Source organism: Sebastes fasciatus, chromosome 2 (genome assembly GCF_043250625.1).
Source record: "Sebastes fasciatus isolate fSebFas1 chromosome 2, fSebFas1.pri, whole genome shotgun sequence".
Lineage (NCBI taxonomy): Eukaryota > Metazoa > Chordata > Actinopteri > Perciformes > Sebastidae > Sebastes > Sebastes fasciatus.
Genome location: NC_133796.1, coordinates 32,972,132 through 32,988,100, shown reverse-complemented (window position 1 = coordinate 32,988,100; position 15,969 = coordinate 32,972,132). Strand labels below are relative to the sequence as shown.

Below are 15,969 nucleotides of genomic sequence, written 5' to 3'. Positions count from 1 at the left end.
TCAAGCTGAATTCACTGGTGTTTACTTCGGAATTTATTTTTTGCATGCTTCTCAAATGTGGACATTTGATGTTTTTTTGTCTTATAGACAGATAATGTATAATCTATATGCAGATAGTAGAATAGCTTTGGATTTTGTCCTTAGTTGAACAAAAGCAAACATTTTGAAAATGGCATTTTGGGCTTTGGGAATTGGTAAAGTATTTTTCACTATTTGACCAAAATGATTATCAATCAATCAATCAAGAAATTGGCAGATTAATCAATAATGAAAATAATAATTAATACAGACATATAAACTGGAAAAACAAAGTTCGGAAACTTGTGTTTGGTCGATTATTTCATTGTTGTTACAATGCTAATTGGCATTGTATTTTACATCTTTGGACAGCCTGTTAATTTACCTTCGCAATGATGTCCAACAAGTAAGGATCATGCATTTGTGGGATGAGCAGCACAGCTGATTATGTGGGGAGCGCCCAAGAAAAATTTGCCAAAATGCTCCGTCAATGGTAAACAGTGTATTCTCCTGTTGGTATTGACTCTTGTTTTGAGTTGTTTGGTGGATTGGATGATTGAACTCTCTATCAGTAACAAGGAAGAAACAAGACATATTGGCAATTTTACACTTTATTCATTTAATCCACCGTCAGGAGCCTCAGTAGCGGTGGAAGATCCATACGCAGCCACAACAGCCTGGCACCTCCTCCTCATGCTGGTCACCAACCTGGGGTCTTTCCCATTAGTGCTTGACTCCTCGACTCCTCCGCTCGCGTCTTAGTCCCGCCCCCGGGAGATGCGAGCGGAGGAGGCGAGGAAAAGACTCGAGGAGAGAGGAAACGAGGAAATATGTTTTTAGAGACATGAGACGTCGTTTCCTCTGAAGCATCACGTGAAGCTACGTCCGTTTCTGATGACAGCAGCAGCTGATCACAGCTGGATCAGCTGTCAGTCAGCTCTAACAGCTGTTTATGTCTGAACTGATCTAATACTAATAAAGAAACAGAGTTATCAGAGCAGCAGTGTTTCCTCTCTGTAGCCTGTTACCTGTTTAACAAACACCTGCACATGAATAACAGCTGCAGTCTGTATTTCTACTGTGGACTGAGTCCTGCTCAGAGGACCAGGAACCATCTCTACTGGAAAAATATCTTATATTATGTATTCATTATTAGTGTCTGTATTAATTTATATTCTGACACTAGAAGTTATGTATTAGGCTGAATGTTTCAGGGAAAAGTGAAATGATATAACTCATATCAAACCTGACGCTCAGGTATTATCAGCTTCACATGTGACTGAATGGAAATGAGGATAAATTATGTAAAAGGTATAAAAGACAAACCCTCCTTCTCTCTCTGACTTTAACTGGATACTTAATAAAAGTGAATGAGTGAAATAACAGATCATCAAAAGAAAACTCTTTCTAATAAATGAAGAAAGTTGTTTGAGGTCCGTTTGTTGTCAGGTTGTATAAACCCCTCTCAGTGTCAGACTCCTTCAGTGACGGTGTGTGAAGCAGAGATCCTGCAGGTCCTTCTGCTGCTGGAACACTTCACCATCGACATGGTCCGTCTGCTGTTCACACCTACAGTTAACACAGATTATAACTAGATGGTGAATAAAAAGACAACTAAACTATAAAACGTTTAATCTGTGATCTGTCTTCACTCTGGTATGAAACTCTAGTGATGTTGATGTATCTGATCAGTCTGATCGGCGCAGCGTCCAATCAATAACTGATATCCAATAAGGGGGCGTGTCGGTCGGTGATAAACTTCCGTGCAGGAAACACTGGAGGATGCACTGGTGTATCCTCGCTCATAGCTCCTCCAGCAAGCCTCCTCGCTCCTCGATCCTCGCTCCTCGATGCGCATTTTATGAATTGGGACGTCCTTCAAGATGGAGGACTGAGATCGATTTCCGGGTCACAGCCGGAGGATCGAGGAGCGAGGAGTCGAGGAGGCGAAAAATGATGAAATGAGAAGCAGCTCTGGTCACACGTTGCTGTGGGATGGCGTTCCATTCCTCAACCAGGATTCATTGCAGGTCAGCCAACGAGGTTGTGTTGGTCACTCTAACACGTACAGCACTCCCAAGCTGATCCTACAAGTGTTGAATGGGGTTGGGGTCTGGACTCTTGGCCGTTCCATTCTCTCTACTCCCACATTGTGGAGGTAGTCTGTGATAACCCTGGCTCTGTGGGGGTGAGCGTTGTCATCTTGGAGGATGAAGTTAGGTGCCAGATTGTGGAGATATGGGATCGCCACTGGCTGCAGAATCTCATCCCGATATCTCACTGCATTGAGATGGCCTTCAATGATGACAAGCCTTGTTTTGCCAGTGAGGGAGATGCCGCCCCACACCATGACACTGCCCCCACCAAAAGCTGTTACTCGATCGGTGCAACAATCAGCATAGCGTTCTCCACGTCGTCTCCATACTTTCACCCTGCCATCCAACTTTGGCAGACAGAACCTGGACTCATCACTGAACATGACATTCCCCCACATGTTCAGGTTCCATTGTCTGTGTTGTCGACACCAGCGCAAACGGGCCTGACGGTGAAGGGCAGTCATTGCAGGCTTCCTGGTAACCTTATGAGAATACACTGTTTACCATTGGCAGAGCATTTTGGCAAATTTTTCTTGGGCGCTTCCCACATAATCAGCTGTGCTGCTCATCCCACAAATGCATGATCCTTACAAGTTGGACATCATTGCGAAGGTAAATAAACAGGCTTTCCAACGATGTAAAATACAATGACCATTAGTATTGTAACAACAGAGAAATAATCCACCAAACACAAGTTTCCGAACTTTATTTTTCCAGTATATTTGTGTAGCACTATGTTTTTGTGTCTTCAAATTTTATATCCACACACGCAACATGACTTTTAATTTGGCAAACTCAAAGGAATCTATGCTGAGTATGTTTCTCTATCTTTGTGTTTTTTGTGATTGTGTGTACTCGACTGCATATACAGTATATGTGTGCACAACATTAACAGAGGTCAAGTCAGAGCTTCTCCACAGCGGAGGCAGGGAGGTGAACATCATAACTCTCTGCATGCAGGTCAGCAGTGAGGATCTGTCACAAATGGAGCCCAGAGGAGGCGATAACAGACCAAAAGGCCAAACAGGACGGTGAAGTCAGCGAGCACCGCGACTACTACAACGTGATCCCAGGAAAGACGCCACCCGCTGGTGGAGTAGAGGACCTGCGGATCACTAGGGAGGAGAACAAACAAGATCCTGACATACGTAAGAGTGAATTATTAACACCAAAACACAAACTATATTTAGTCAGATCGTTCCAAAGCTTTTAACCCCATCCTATGGCCCTCCTCAGCAGATTAAGTTACTCTGTTGTCAGAGTGAGATGGAGATGGCTTAGTTATTCTCACATGATTAAAGGATGGAATATAATAATGATATAATGTCGAGTCAAGTCAAATCAAAGTTTGTTAAAGCCCAATATCACAAAGCATGCCTCAAAGGGCTGCACATATAATGAAAACAACAATGTGCAACATTTGTAAAACACACAGCAAACATATCTACGGTAAGTGGTCTAAACTACATACAAAGTTAGACACACACACACAATATATATACAATAAAAACAATAGCAACATTAGCAAAATATGCAGTTTCAGTTGGATAACCACAATTAGTATTTTTGGCAGACTAACTGAGGCTCAAGGCTGATGCGGAAAGATGTGTTTTGAGTTTACTTTTGAATGATTTGACTGAGGTAGCCTCTCAGATTTGGGTAGGAAGATATTTTCTTGATTTAAATGTGATATAATGTATTAATATTATATTATATAAGAATAGATTATATATTGTATTGTATACTGTATTGCAAGCCTGTTCAATTGGCGGCCCGTTGGTCGAATCAGACCCTTTAACGACCTCAATCCCCGTCGACCAATATGAAAAAAGTAATAATAATAATTTCTTCCAATAAGAGAGTTTATTTCCGTTCATGAACTCACGCTACTGATGCTGTTATGGACTGTTGAAAGCAATATCATTATGTTTTTATTTAAATAACCTGCTAACATTCTAAGTTTCTGGGTGTTTACATTTTTGATTTTTAGAAGATCATCATTTTATTAGTATTCATTTCATTAGTTATGTCTTGTTATGCACAGAAATACTTATGTTAAAAAGTTTGACCCATGCTGCTTAAGCAGAGGGAATTTAGGAGAGTGGAACTGAATAATAAAGATGTTAAATGCAACATTATGTTTATTTAAACAACAATCTACTAAGATAAAAAGCTGTATTGTTTTCACATTATAATTCCTAACTTTGCAGATCAGACAGGAAATGTAAATGCCCCGCCCCTTGGCACTTTACTTTTTTTTTTTTTTTTAAATCTGGCCCTTCTAAAAACGTAATTGAAAAGGCCTGATGCATTGTATTATGTAATGATAGCAACTGAGAAACTTGTGCTGTGCAAACATGTGCTGATGATTTTTGTGGTCAAAAGTTGTAGTCAGTATGAGCTAATACCATTAGGGCAATGCCGCCTTCTTCTTCTTCTTGTGACATGAAGTGACTGGAGTGAGTTCTTTGACGTGTGCATATACAATAAATTGTATTATAGCCCACTCTTTATTTAATCCACAGTGAGTACAGTTGTAAATGTTACAATGGTTTCATATGTGTAGCATTATATTTCAGTAGAGCACTGCGTCATTTGAAGTAGCTTAAGCTGTTTTTTCTTTCCCATGACACCCCAAATAATTTTACATTTTAAAAGAAATGAATCATCTATTTTTTTCTGTGGGCCTCTGAGTTGAAGCAGTTGAGCTTGAAGGGTCGTCTTCAAAGACACTTCAGTTGTTGGTAATAACTTCCCAGAATTATTGTGCTGGTCTGGGAATTAAGTCAGCGACTTTCCGGTCATGAGCACACGTCTCTAACCTTTAAGCAATCACTGCCCCCGAACACACACACACACACACACACACACACACACACACACACACACACACACACACACACACACACACACACAGATCTTGTGTGTGTGACTCATCTCGTGCTGTTGCAGGTCTGTTCGTTTCAGCCTGTTTCACTGTATGAGAACTGCTCCATCACAGAAGAAACTGCAGCTCCACCTGCAGGTAAAACTCATCAACACACTGCAATGTGTAACTATATTGTGTTTCTCTGTGTGTGAGAAAGTGTAGTTTAAACTAAGATTAGGATCAATTATAGTTCAGGTAAACTTTGTTATTATTAAACCAGGTTTTAATTCAATTCCATCTGTGCTTCATAATTTAAATTAAAACCAGATTAAGTAAAACTCAGTTAAATGGTTCAAAGCAAAGTCAAAGTGCAAGTGTGGGGGTGTGGGGGATCTTTAGGGGGAAATAGCAGGTCAGCAGTAATATATAAAAAATATAAATTGTGAAAGTGTATGATGGCCATCCCCATGCTCTATTATGTCTCATAAGTTGTTTCAGGAATTTTGGGTTGATACCATTTGTTACACAGATTTGATGCTAAATTTAACAATACACCATTTTAGAATAGGCGAAAATAATATATTTATAATGCATGCAAAAAACTGCATGTGATTTTCATAAATTGGGCATGTCTGTAACCAATAGATTCCTTAGGTTTTGTAGTTTCATATGATACCAGTATCTTCACTCTAGCTCTAAAACCAAGCCTGCTACAAGTCATGATCCTGCAAGTCTCAGAGGGATCTACCATTTGTCTCCATTAAACACCTCAACTGTCAGTTTAAAGTTAACCACAAACAGCGTTTACTGTAAATTGGAGATTCACAACCTGGAGCTGATTTGAAAGTACTTTTGGAGTAAGATTAGATTTTAAGAAAGGTCTAGAATTAAACCTATTCAAACTAAGTTTATAGATTTGGTGCAACAGAAAATAAACCATGATATTATCATGTTTTAAAGTTAACGCTTGTTGGAGCAACCCACGCTTGTGTAGTGTTATATTCTTCCTCTGCTGTATCTCCATCAGACTCAGTGGTATCTGAGGTCAGTGCTGAACGGTGTCTCTCTGATACACGGATCCAGGACCTGATCCAGGAGGAAGGCTGGTTCCACGGCAGGTAGGCAACATCCCTCTACCTTTACTACCAGTGAATTACCAACTTTAATGTCTGTCTGCTAATGTATATCTCCCTCTTCCTTTCTCAGTAACTTTGTTTCCTTCATCCCAGGTTAGGAAGGGAGCAGGCGGAGTCACTTCTCACCTGTAGTGGGGATTTCCTGGTCAGAGAGAGCAGCTCTGCCTCTGGTCAGTATGTACTCAGTGGGATGGAGGGAGCCACCGTGCGCCACCTGCTGCTGGTGGATCCAAACGGACAGGTAGAGGGGAGTTGTGGTGTTGGATTTCAAATACACAAAGCATGAGGAGAGGGCGAATGGCAGCTGGCCTTAATGTTTGACCTTGTTGTTTGTGTTTTTGTGTGACCAGGTGCGGACCCGTGATCAGGTGTTTCTGAGCGTCGGTCACCTGGTGCGTTTCCACATGGAGAACCAGATGCCCATCGTCTCTGGCAGCAGTGAGCTGTGTCTGAACCAGCCAATCCTACAAAGACACTAGCACACACAGTCACAGCATGCATACGTTCAACACGTTTTCATCCCAACTCGTCACATACCGCCGCATTGTCACGCTCCATGGCGTTACACTCCTCTTGCCGTCGCTTTATTTTCGGCAACAAAACCATTATAGTTACCCTTGGCGTCACTTTAGGATTAGGCATCAAAGCCGCTATAGTAGGAAGGGTAGGGTAGTAGGTTTAGGAACGAAATACGTGGTTGAGCTTAAAACTAATACGTTTGTACAGTGAAAAAACGTGACCTATGGGACACGAACAGCGGTCTCCTGGATGATAGCCCTGTGTTTGTTGGACCCATCCACCTCCCTTTACCAGCCGTCCGGTGTGTCTCTTTTTGCTCTTTAAACTACGTCATTGTAGTGAATGGAACACCAGTGTGTTTCAAGCTGGCGCTAAGGGGTGCCTTGTGCGGTGGTATCGAGCGCCGATGGCTGTAACAAAAGTCTCGTTATTTGACGCCCTGGGATGCATTAGCCTTCAGCAGCGGTTCTCAGTGGTTTTGGAGCTGAGGCACAATGTGCCCAAGCAAAAAACTTTAAAACGTTCAGCACTTTTAGCTACTTTCAAATGTTAAATCAACCAAGTCCTGTCAACATGTGAGACATGACTTCATATATTACGGTATAAACTGTATGTGCAGTAAATTCTAACTCTTGTGCACACTGTGCCTCGCCCTGTGCTGAGAACAGCCGCTGGCCAGCAGAACATCCTCCCTCTCTCTCTCTCTCTCTCTCTCTCTCTCTCTCTCTCTCGCTCTCTCTCTCTCAGGCTGAGTTTGCTGGTGTTTACTCAAAGTCTAAGCACAATCACTGGTGTCAGGAGGAAATAACCAGAACGTTGGCAGACTTTCAGAATCTTTTCTTGACATGCTAAATTTGTCTTGTGTTCATTTGTTTTTGATTTGTTATTTCTTTGCGTCCCCATTTCCCATGCTTGACTTTTCAATCCCATTTATTTGTTACATTCTGAATATGGATTAAAATGCTCTTTGTAACCAGGATCTACAGAAACAGATTTGCAGTTTAGTCTCAGATAAGATGGCAAATATGCAAATAGTAATGTTTTTGTTCCCCATGAAGTGTAATCAAATACATCTTCAGTTCTTTTACAGAATGGATTACCGGACTGGACTTTGTCTGTTATTTCTTTCTTGTTAATCTTTCAAACACAAAAAACACAACTTTATTTCTTCTGACGCCTAACTTGCTTTGAGACACCTTTTAACCATTCTTCACTTCACTTTACCACCTGGTGAAAATCATTATTAAATTGAGAAAATACTCACAAAACAATTTTACTGTAACTACCGGTTAAGATATCACAATACACTGCTGTCAGTTACCAGAGACACAAATCTAACAAAGTGGCTTTCATATAGAAAACAGTTGAATTTCTTCCTTGTTTTCTTTCTCTGTAAACATAAACACAAAACTTTCAAACATTTCATGTGATATGTAGCTATTGAATATTTGGATTTAATTTCTACTGATGAAATAAAAATAAACACAAGGCCAGTGAAGACATTAACTGAAGATGTTACATTTTCCACTTCCAGTAACATGCTGAATGGCTACTTTATCTTACAGTACAAAAAGTACAAAACTGTTTGAGAGTGCTGGCTCTAGGGAAGTTATAAGTGCAGTTTGTCCTCCTAATTTCATGATTATTTCAGCAAGCAAACTGCACATTAGTGAGATTACTAATAGATCATATAAATTATATTCACAAATAAACTTTTTATTGTAGACAATGGAGTAGAAGCGCTGCTGGGTCTCTGTGGTAATCACATACAGGTGTTCTTTGGATCCTTCAGAGGCCTGTACTACGAAGCAGGATTTGCGGTTATCGAGGTAACTTCAGGGTTAACTCTGGGTTTTCTGTGCTACAGAGCTGGTTCACTTCTTACCGGGGTAGATCAACATGGTAACTGATGCTGAACGGCTAACCTGCTCCGGAGCAGGTTATGTTCCAGATCAGAGATTAACTCGCATAAAAGCACCGCCTACTGACCAATCAGAGCTCAGTGCGCTGATTGTATGATAATATTACACACATACGAAGAAATTTAAGTCATTATACAGACTAAAAACAACACAGTTTAAACTGACAAATACAGGAAGGACAGCTGACTTTATGCGGTGGGTGTTTACCGCTTTGAATTTTATTTTTTTATATATATTTTTTTACTTGCTCTTGAGTCCGTTTCACACCGCCAGAGAGGGGTTAAGCAGCTGAAATGATTTTTAAACAGTCATAGACGCTATGTTATAACCGTAGAGTTAACAGATATGTATTACATTCATCTACTATTCCCGTAAACTATATTTAAACAAGTACACTTTGCTTTTGAGTATTCCGTTAAATTAATAAATCTGTTAATTTACTCATTCCCACATCGGAAGTTTTTTCTTTTACCAGCTGTCCTTCCTGCATTTGGTAGCTTCAACTGTGTTACTTTCAGCCTGGATTAAATGTTTAATTTCTTCGTATTTGTCTAATATAGTTTACTCTTTGTTAAATGTGGCGCTCTGCCTGTCTGTCCGTCAGTAGTTCATGTCTGTGATTGGTCAGATGCTGCAAACACCTCCTCGTTCGTGTGAACGCTCTCATAACGAGTTTGGAAAACCCTGGGTTGATTTACCGAGTTGATAACCAGCTTCGTAGTACAGTTTAGCGAGATCTCGTTTGTTAGGTTAAGTGAAGCCAGATAACGAGAACATACCCTGGGTATGTTGAATTCGCTTCGTAGTACAGGCCTCAGGTGTATTGTGCTCATTCAGTCTTGTGAAGGGCTCATTGCATGGGTGGAAAAAAGTACAAAATGCAAGTCTCCCTCAAAAACACTATAGAGTTTGAACAAAATGAAAAATGCCTTTATTTTACATGGAAATAATAGTTTAAAATGACCAACACCTTGCGACCAACATAGGTCTTCATCAGGGTCACTGTGAGCATTCAGCAGTAGCTTGCACACCTATATTGTGTTATACTAATCAGTAGAGTGGGAGGGTGGTTCTCCATCAATGAGCAAGCCTATTGGTGGAAAAACAAGGAAATGACACATCATTAATAGGGAGGAGAAAGAGAGGGGAAAAAAAGAAGAAAAAATGAAAAAGGGGAGGGGGAATTAAAAGGAAGTGAAGGAAAGAGGAGATGAGAGGTAAACATAAATGACTAAAATAAAGACAAATATGATACAATGGACTACTAAGTCAAGGTGGACCTATACTTTCTTAATACTTAATGTGTTGTCTTATTTTGAAGGAGTCTGAAATGTCGTCACTGTTTCATGAAGAGTTCAATGTGCTCAATGTAATGTTCTGCACAAGGAAGAGGAAGATCTGACTGATTTAATAGTTGTTGTTTTTATTATATTCTGGTGTGAGATGTGACCAAAGACAAAGAGCCTCTCTGGTAAGACTTTTGAAGACACAGGCACACCAAATGACACTTAAATTAAAGTACATATTACACTAAAAAGTATCAAAAGTCATTTTAATTTAATGATAAAGTGAACCTTGAACGCCACATCTCTCGTAACGTTACCATCGTTACCATCGCTACGCTGTCTCCAGCGCATATATAAAGTTGCTATGGCAACTTTGTGGCGAAAATCAAATCAGCATAAGTAGTCAGTTTATTTTTTTATTTCCAAACATTTGGTAGTTTCTTGGTTGAACTGTTGCAAATACTGGTGTAAAAACCACAACCAGGAAATCCTGCTGAAAGCTGCTGAAACAGAGAAGACATGACTGGTGTTGAGGATGTTCAACTGGACCTGAGGTAATGAAACCTGTTATTATTCTGTGATTTAATAACGCATAGGACAAGGTGGTCTCTGTGGAAGTACTGGGGGATCATATTGAGAGGGAAGCTCTCTGCAGCATCGTCCTGTGGGGCTTTCTTTCACAACAAAGCTGCACATTATCCCTCACATAATGCAGTCTAATCCATGGGATATATGTGATCATTTTAAGGAATGGAAATGTACTTCTTATCCATGAAAGAGCATGATATGTCTGGTGACTTATGAACCAATATAATAGGCAAATGTAAAGATTTTCATTTAAATAAATGTCAGTTAAGTCCCTATCTGTTGCTGGAGGACATAACACAATGGTGATTGAGTCTATATGGCCCACTGGTGGAAGTATAGATAGATAGATAGATAGATAGATAGATAGATAGATAGATAGATAGATAGATAGACAGAAACTTTATTGATCCTGAGGGAAATTCAAGTTTCCAGCATCACAGCTCCATAGTGCAAAACATGTTAGTAAAAAGGCAATTAAAAAGTTAGTAGTACAAAGTACAAAAAAATTGACCAGATATAAAAATACAAGGAGATGAAGAAAACTGTTAAAACTGAATATAGTGCAGGGTAACAGCTGTGATACAGGACTATTAAAAAAGTGAATTTTCAATTTCAATATTTCTAGAATGCAGTAATATGAACTTGGTGTCTGTCTGTGGTGACCATAGATGACCATAGATGACCATTGATATAAAACAGTTGAAACAGTTGTAAAACTGTTTTATATCTATGGTGGTGACATTCCTGGAAAAGGAATGTTGTATTACAGTTTTTCTCCATTGTATACACACAAACTATACGCACAAATCTGAAAACTTGAAGCTGTATACAATTGAGAAAAACTGTAATACAGCATTTTTGTTTCTGGGAATGTCACAACAGACACCAAGTATGTAATACTACAAATCTATAAATATTGCAATACTTTCATCAGTGGGCCACAGACTCAGTCATTATTGTGTTACCTTGTTCGGCGATGGATAATGACTTAACAGACATTTATTTAAATGAAAATCTTCGAGATTGACACTTTAAAGGTCCCATATTATAAAAAAAGTGAGATTTTCACGTTTTTTTATTATAAAGCAGGCTGAAGTCCTATATAAATACTGTGAAAGTATCGAAACGCTCAATATACAGAGAAATACACACAGCCCGTATTCAGAAACTCAAGCTGTCAGGATTTCTGTACATTTGTGATGTCACAAATATACTATATTTAGACCCTTACACAGATTTAAACGTAAACATTATAAATGTGTTCCAGTTTATTCCTGGTTGCAGTGTATGTGAATGACATAAGCTGACAGGAAGTACATATGGACCCAAGCTGTTGCCTAGCAATGCAATTCTGTTGCAATTGCGTCGCAATTCCGTCGAAATGGGCTGAAACGGAGCGTTTAAGACAGAGGGTAAATACAGGCATATTCAGGCTGACAGCATGAGGAAAATAAAGTTTTTTTAACATGACAGCATGTAAACATGTTCTAGTATAAACACAAAATACAAGAATGATCCTGAAAATGAGCACGATATGGGACCTTTAAGTCCCATCAGTTCTGCAGGTGAGGAATGGTGTCACAGGTGGCACTAGTAGCTGATTATAAGAAGCTGACAATGATTATGATGTGTGATATGGATGATGATACATAGATGATACATGATATATGTATCCATAAAACAAGGGATGATTAATACATACTGTACATATGTCAGCACTAAACTCTCTTTTTGCTGCTTCTATCTATATGTCCTACTTGTCAGCAATGTTGTTTTATATGTGTAAATGTCACTATTGTTTCTACTGCTAGGAGGACTTTTAAACTGCATGTCCTGTTTTATGTTTTTGTTCTGGTGTATTTTAGGAAGACCTTTAAATTGCATGCCCTGTTTTTGTTTTGATGTACATTAGGATGCCTTCTGTAACACCTTGGCCAGGGACACATTAAAAATGTGCCATTTGGCTAATTCTGGCATTTTTTTATACAATGTGTATTTATTAATTTGCACTGTCCATTCTCAAATAAACTAGACTAATGTGGATTTTGAGAACGTTACTACTATTACATTTGAATTCATAAAGACCAATCTGTAATTGAAATGTGGTATGCTATTTACCTGAGAGTGTGGTTTTAGAACCTCTTGTTTACAGTAACATCTCTTGATTTCTTTTCTTTTTTTTCTCTTAGACAAGAAGGTGAAAGTTCTGATTACAAATCAGCACTTTCATCACTAATAATTTCCACGAATGAAGAGGAATCAGACAGAAGACAGATGCAAAACAGCTGGCTGAAGAGACTGCGATCTAACTGGCCAGCTGTTTTGATTGGGATTTTGGTGGTGCTTTTTTGTAGTCTGACCGCTGTCCACATTGCTCAGATATATGACCTGCAAAGACTGACAGCGGAATCACAGCTTATGGAAAAGACCACCACGCTGCTGAAAATTCAAAACAATCAGCTGCAAGCAGAAAATCAACACCAGCTTTCAATCCTGTCCACCGACAAAATGGCCTTCGTCTGGAAATTCTGCAACGAGACCACACTGGAGTGTGCACGCTGCGAGCCTGGCTGGGTCGTGCACGATTCACGTTGCTTCTTTTTGTCCCCGGAAACATTTAATTGGGAAAGAGCTCGCAGCAAGTGTGTTGCAATCGGTGCTGACCTGGCTGTTGTTTTGAATGCCGAAGACCAGGAATTCCTTACCAACTTGACTTTTGACTTCCACCAGCAGCACCCTAATGTAAGCTTCCATTCAGCGTGGATCGGGTTGCAGGACATTGTGCAGGAGGGCAACTACCAGTGGGTTGATGGCCGAAGCATCGACAAAGATGTCTTTTACTGGATGCCCCTGGAGCCAAACAACGCCATTCCCACCTGGGACAAAGTCCAGGAAGGACAGGACTGTGTTGCCATTGTCCCGCCGAAGCACAGAGGACAGGCAAATTGGTTATACACCTGGGATGACATTGTTTGTGTTGGCAGCAGGAACTTCATTTGTGAGACCATGGCTTTCACTTAGTCCTGACTGACAGACCTGTGATGTAGCTGCATGTTGTTGGTTACGATGTGGAAGATAAAGCAACATGTCATTCTCTCTCTCAAGCTGAATTCACTGGTGTTTACTTCAGAATTTATTTTTTGCATGCTTCTCAAATGTGGACATTTGATGTTTTTTTGTCTTATAGACAGATAATGTATAATCTATATGCAGATAGTAGAATAGCTTTGGATTTTGTCCTTAGTTGAACAAAAGCAAACATTTTGAAAATGTCATTTTGGGCTTTGGGAATTGGTAAAGTATTTTTCACTATTTGACCAAAATGATTATCAATCAATCAATCAAGAAATTGGCAGATTAATCAATAATGAAAATAATCATTAATACAGACATATAAACTGGAAAAACAAAGTTCGGAAACTTGTGTTTGGTCGATTATTTCATTGTTGTTACAATGCTAATGGTCATTGTATTTTACATTGTTAGAAAGCCTGTTTATTTACCTTCGCAATGATGTCCAACAAGTAAGAATCATGCATTTGTGGGATGAGCAGCACAGCTGATTATGTGGGGAGCGCCCAAGAAAAATTTGCCAAAATGCTCCGTCAATGGTAAACAGTGTATTCTCCTGTTGGTATTGACTCTTGTTTTGAGTTGTTTGGTGGATTGGATGATTGAACTCTCTATCAGTAACAAGGAAGAAACAAGACATATTGGCAATTTTACACTTTATTCATTTAATACACCGTCAGGAGCTTCAGTAGCGGTGGAAGATCCATACGCAGCCACAACAGCCTGGCACCTCCTCCTCATGCTGGTCACCAACCTGGTCACACGTTGCTGTGGGATGGCGTTCCATTCCTCAACCAGGATTCATTGCAGGTCAGCCAACGAGGTTGTGTTGGTCACTCTAACACGTACAGCACTCCCAAGCTGATCCTACAAGTGTTGAATTGGGTTGAGGTCTGGACTCTAGGCCGTTCCATTCTCTCTACTCCCACATTGTGGAGGTAGTCTGTGATAACCCTGGCTCTGTGGGGGTGAGCGTTGTCATCTTGGAGGATGAAGTTAGGTGCCAGATTGTGGAGATATGGGATCGCCACTGGCTGCAGAATCTCATCCCGATATCTCACTGCATTGAGATGGCCTTCAATGATGACAAGCCTTGTTTTGCCAGTGAGGGAGATGCCGCCCCACACCATGACACTGCCCCCACCAAAAGCTGTTACTCGATCGGTGCAACAATCAGCATAGCGTTCTCCACGTCGTCTCCATACTTTCACCCTGCCATCCAACTTTGGCAGACAGAACCTGGACTCATCACTGAACATGACATTCCCCCACATGTTCAGGTTCCATTGTCTGTGTTGTCGACACCAGCGCACACGGGCCTGACGGTGAAGGGCAGTCATTGCAGGCTTCCTGGTAACCTTATGAGAATACACTGTTTACCATTGGCAGAGCATTTTGGCAAATGCATGATCCTTACAAGTTGGACATCATTGCGAAGGTAAATAAACAGGCTTTCCAACGATGTAAAATACAATGACCATTAGTATTGTAACAACAGAGAAATAATCCACCAAACACAAGTTTCCGAACTTTGTTTTTCCAGTATATTTGTGTAGCACTATGTTTTTGTGTCTTCAAATTTTATATCCACACACGCAACAGGACTTTTAATTCGGCAAACTCAAAGGAATCTATGCTGAGTATGTTTCTCTATCTTTGTGTTTTTTGTGATTGTGTGTACTCGACTGCATATACAGTATATGTGTGCACAACATTAACAGAGGTCAAGTCAGAGCTTCTCCACAGCGGAGGCAGGGAGGTGAACATCATAACTCTCTGCATGCAGGTCAGCAGTGAGGATCTGTCACAAATGGAGCCCAGAGGAGGCGATAACAGACCAAAAGGCCAAACAGGACGGTGAAGTCAGCGAGCACCGCGACTACTACTGCGTGATCCAAGGAAAGACGTCACCCGCTGGTGGAGTAGAGGACCTGCGGATCACTAGGGAGGAGAACAAACAAGATCCTGACATACATACGTAAGAGTGAATTATTAACACCAAAACACAAACTATATTTAGTCAGATCGTTCCAAAGCTTTTAACCCCATCCTATGGCCCTCCTCAGCAGATTAAGTTACTCTGTTGTCAGAGTGAGATGGAGATGGCTTAGTTATTCTCACATGATTAAAGGATGGAATATAATAATGATATAATGTCAAGTCAAGTCAAATCAAAGTTTGTTAAAGCCCAATATCACAAAGCATGCCTCAAAGGGCTGCACATATAATGAAAACAACAATGTGCAACATTTGTAAAACACACAGCAAACATATCTACGGTAAGTGGTCTAAACTACATACAAAGTTAGACACACACACACACACAATATATATACAATAAAAACAATAGCAACATTAGCAAAATATGCAGTTTCAGTTGGATAACCACAATTAGTATTTTTGGCAGACTAACTGAGGCTCAAGGCTGATGCGGAAAGATGTGTTTTGAGTTTACTTTTGAAT

At 40.1% G+C, this 15,969-nt stretch overlaps 2 long non-coding RNA genes across 2 annotated transcripts; both read left to right on the top strand.

Moving 5' to 3' along the window:
- The first annotated feature begins 4,794 nt into the window (after nt 1-4,794).
- On the top strand, nt 4,795-6,278 carry LOC141758959 (uncharacterized). Its single transcript, XR_012591993.1, has 3 exons — nt 4,795-5,139; nt 6,011-6,101; nt 6,213-6,278. It is a non-coding gene; the product is annotated as an uncharacterized LOC141758959 (long non-coding RNA).
- A 16-nt stretch (nt 6,279-6,294) lies between these two features.
- LOC141758964 (uncharacterized) lies at nt 6,295-7,734 on the top strand. Its single transcript, XR_012591994.1, has 2 exons — nt 6,295-6,360; nt 6,470-7,734. It is a non-coding gene; the product is annotated as an uncharacterized LOC141758964 (long non-coding RNA).
- The last annotated feature ends 8,235 nt before the right edge of the window (nt 7,735-15,969 follow it).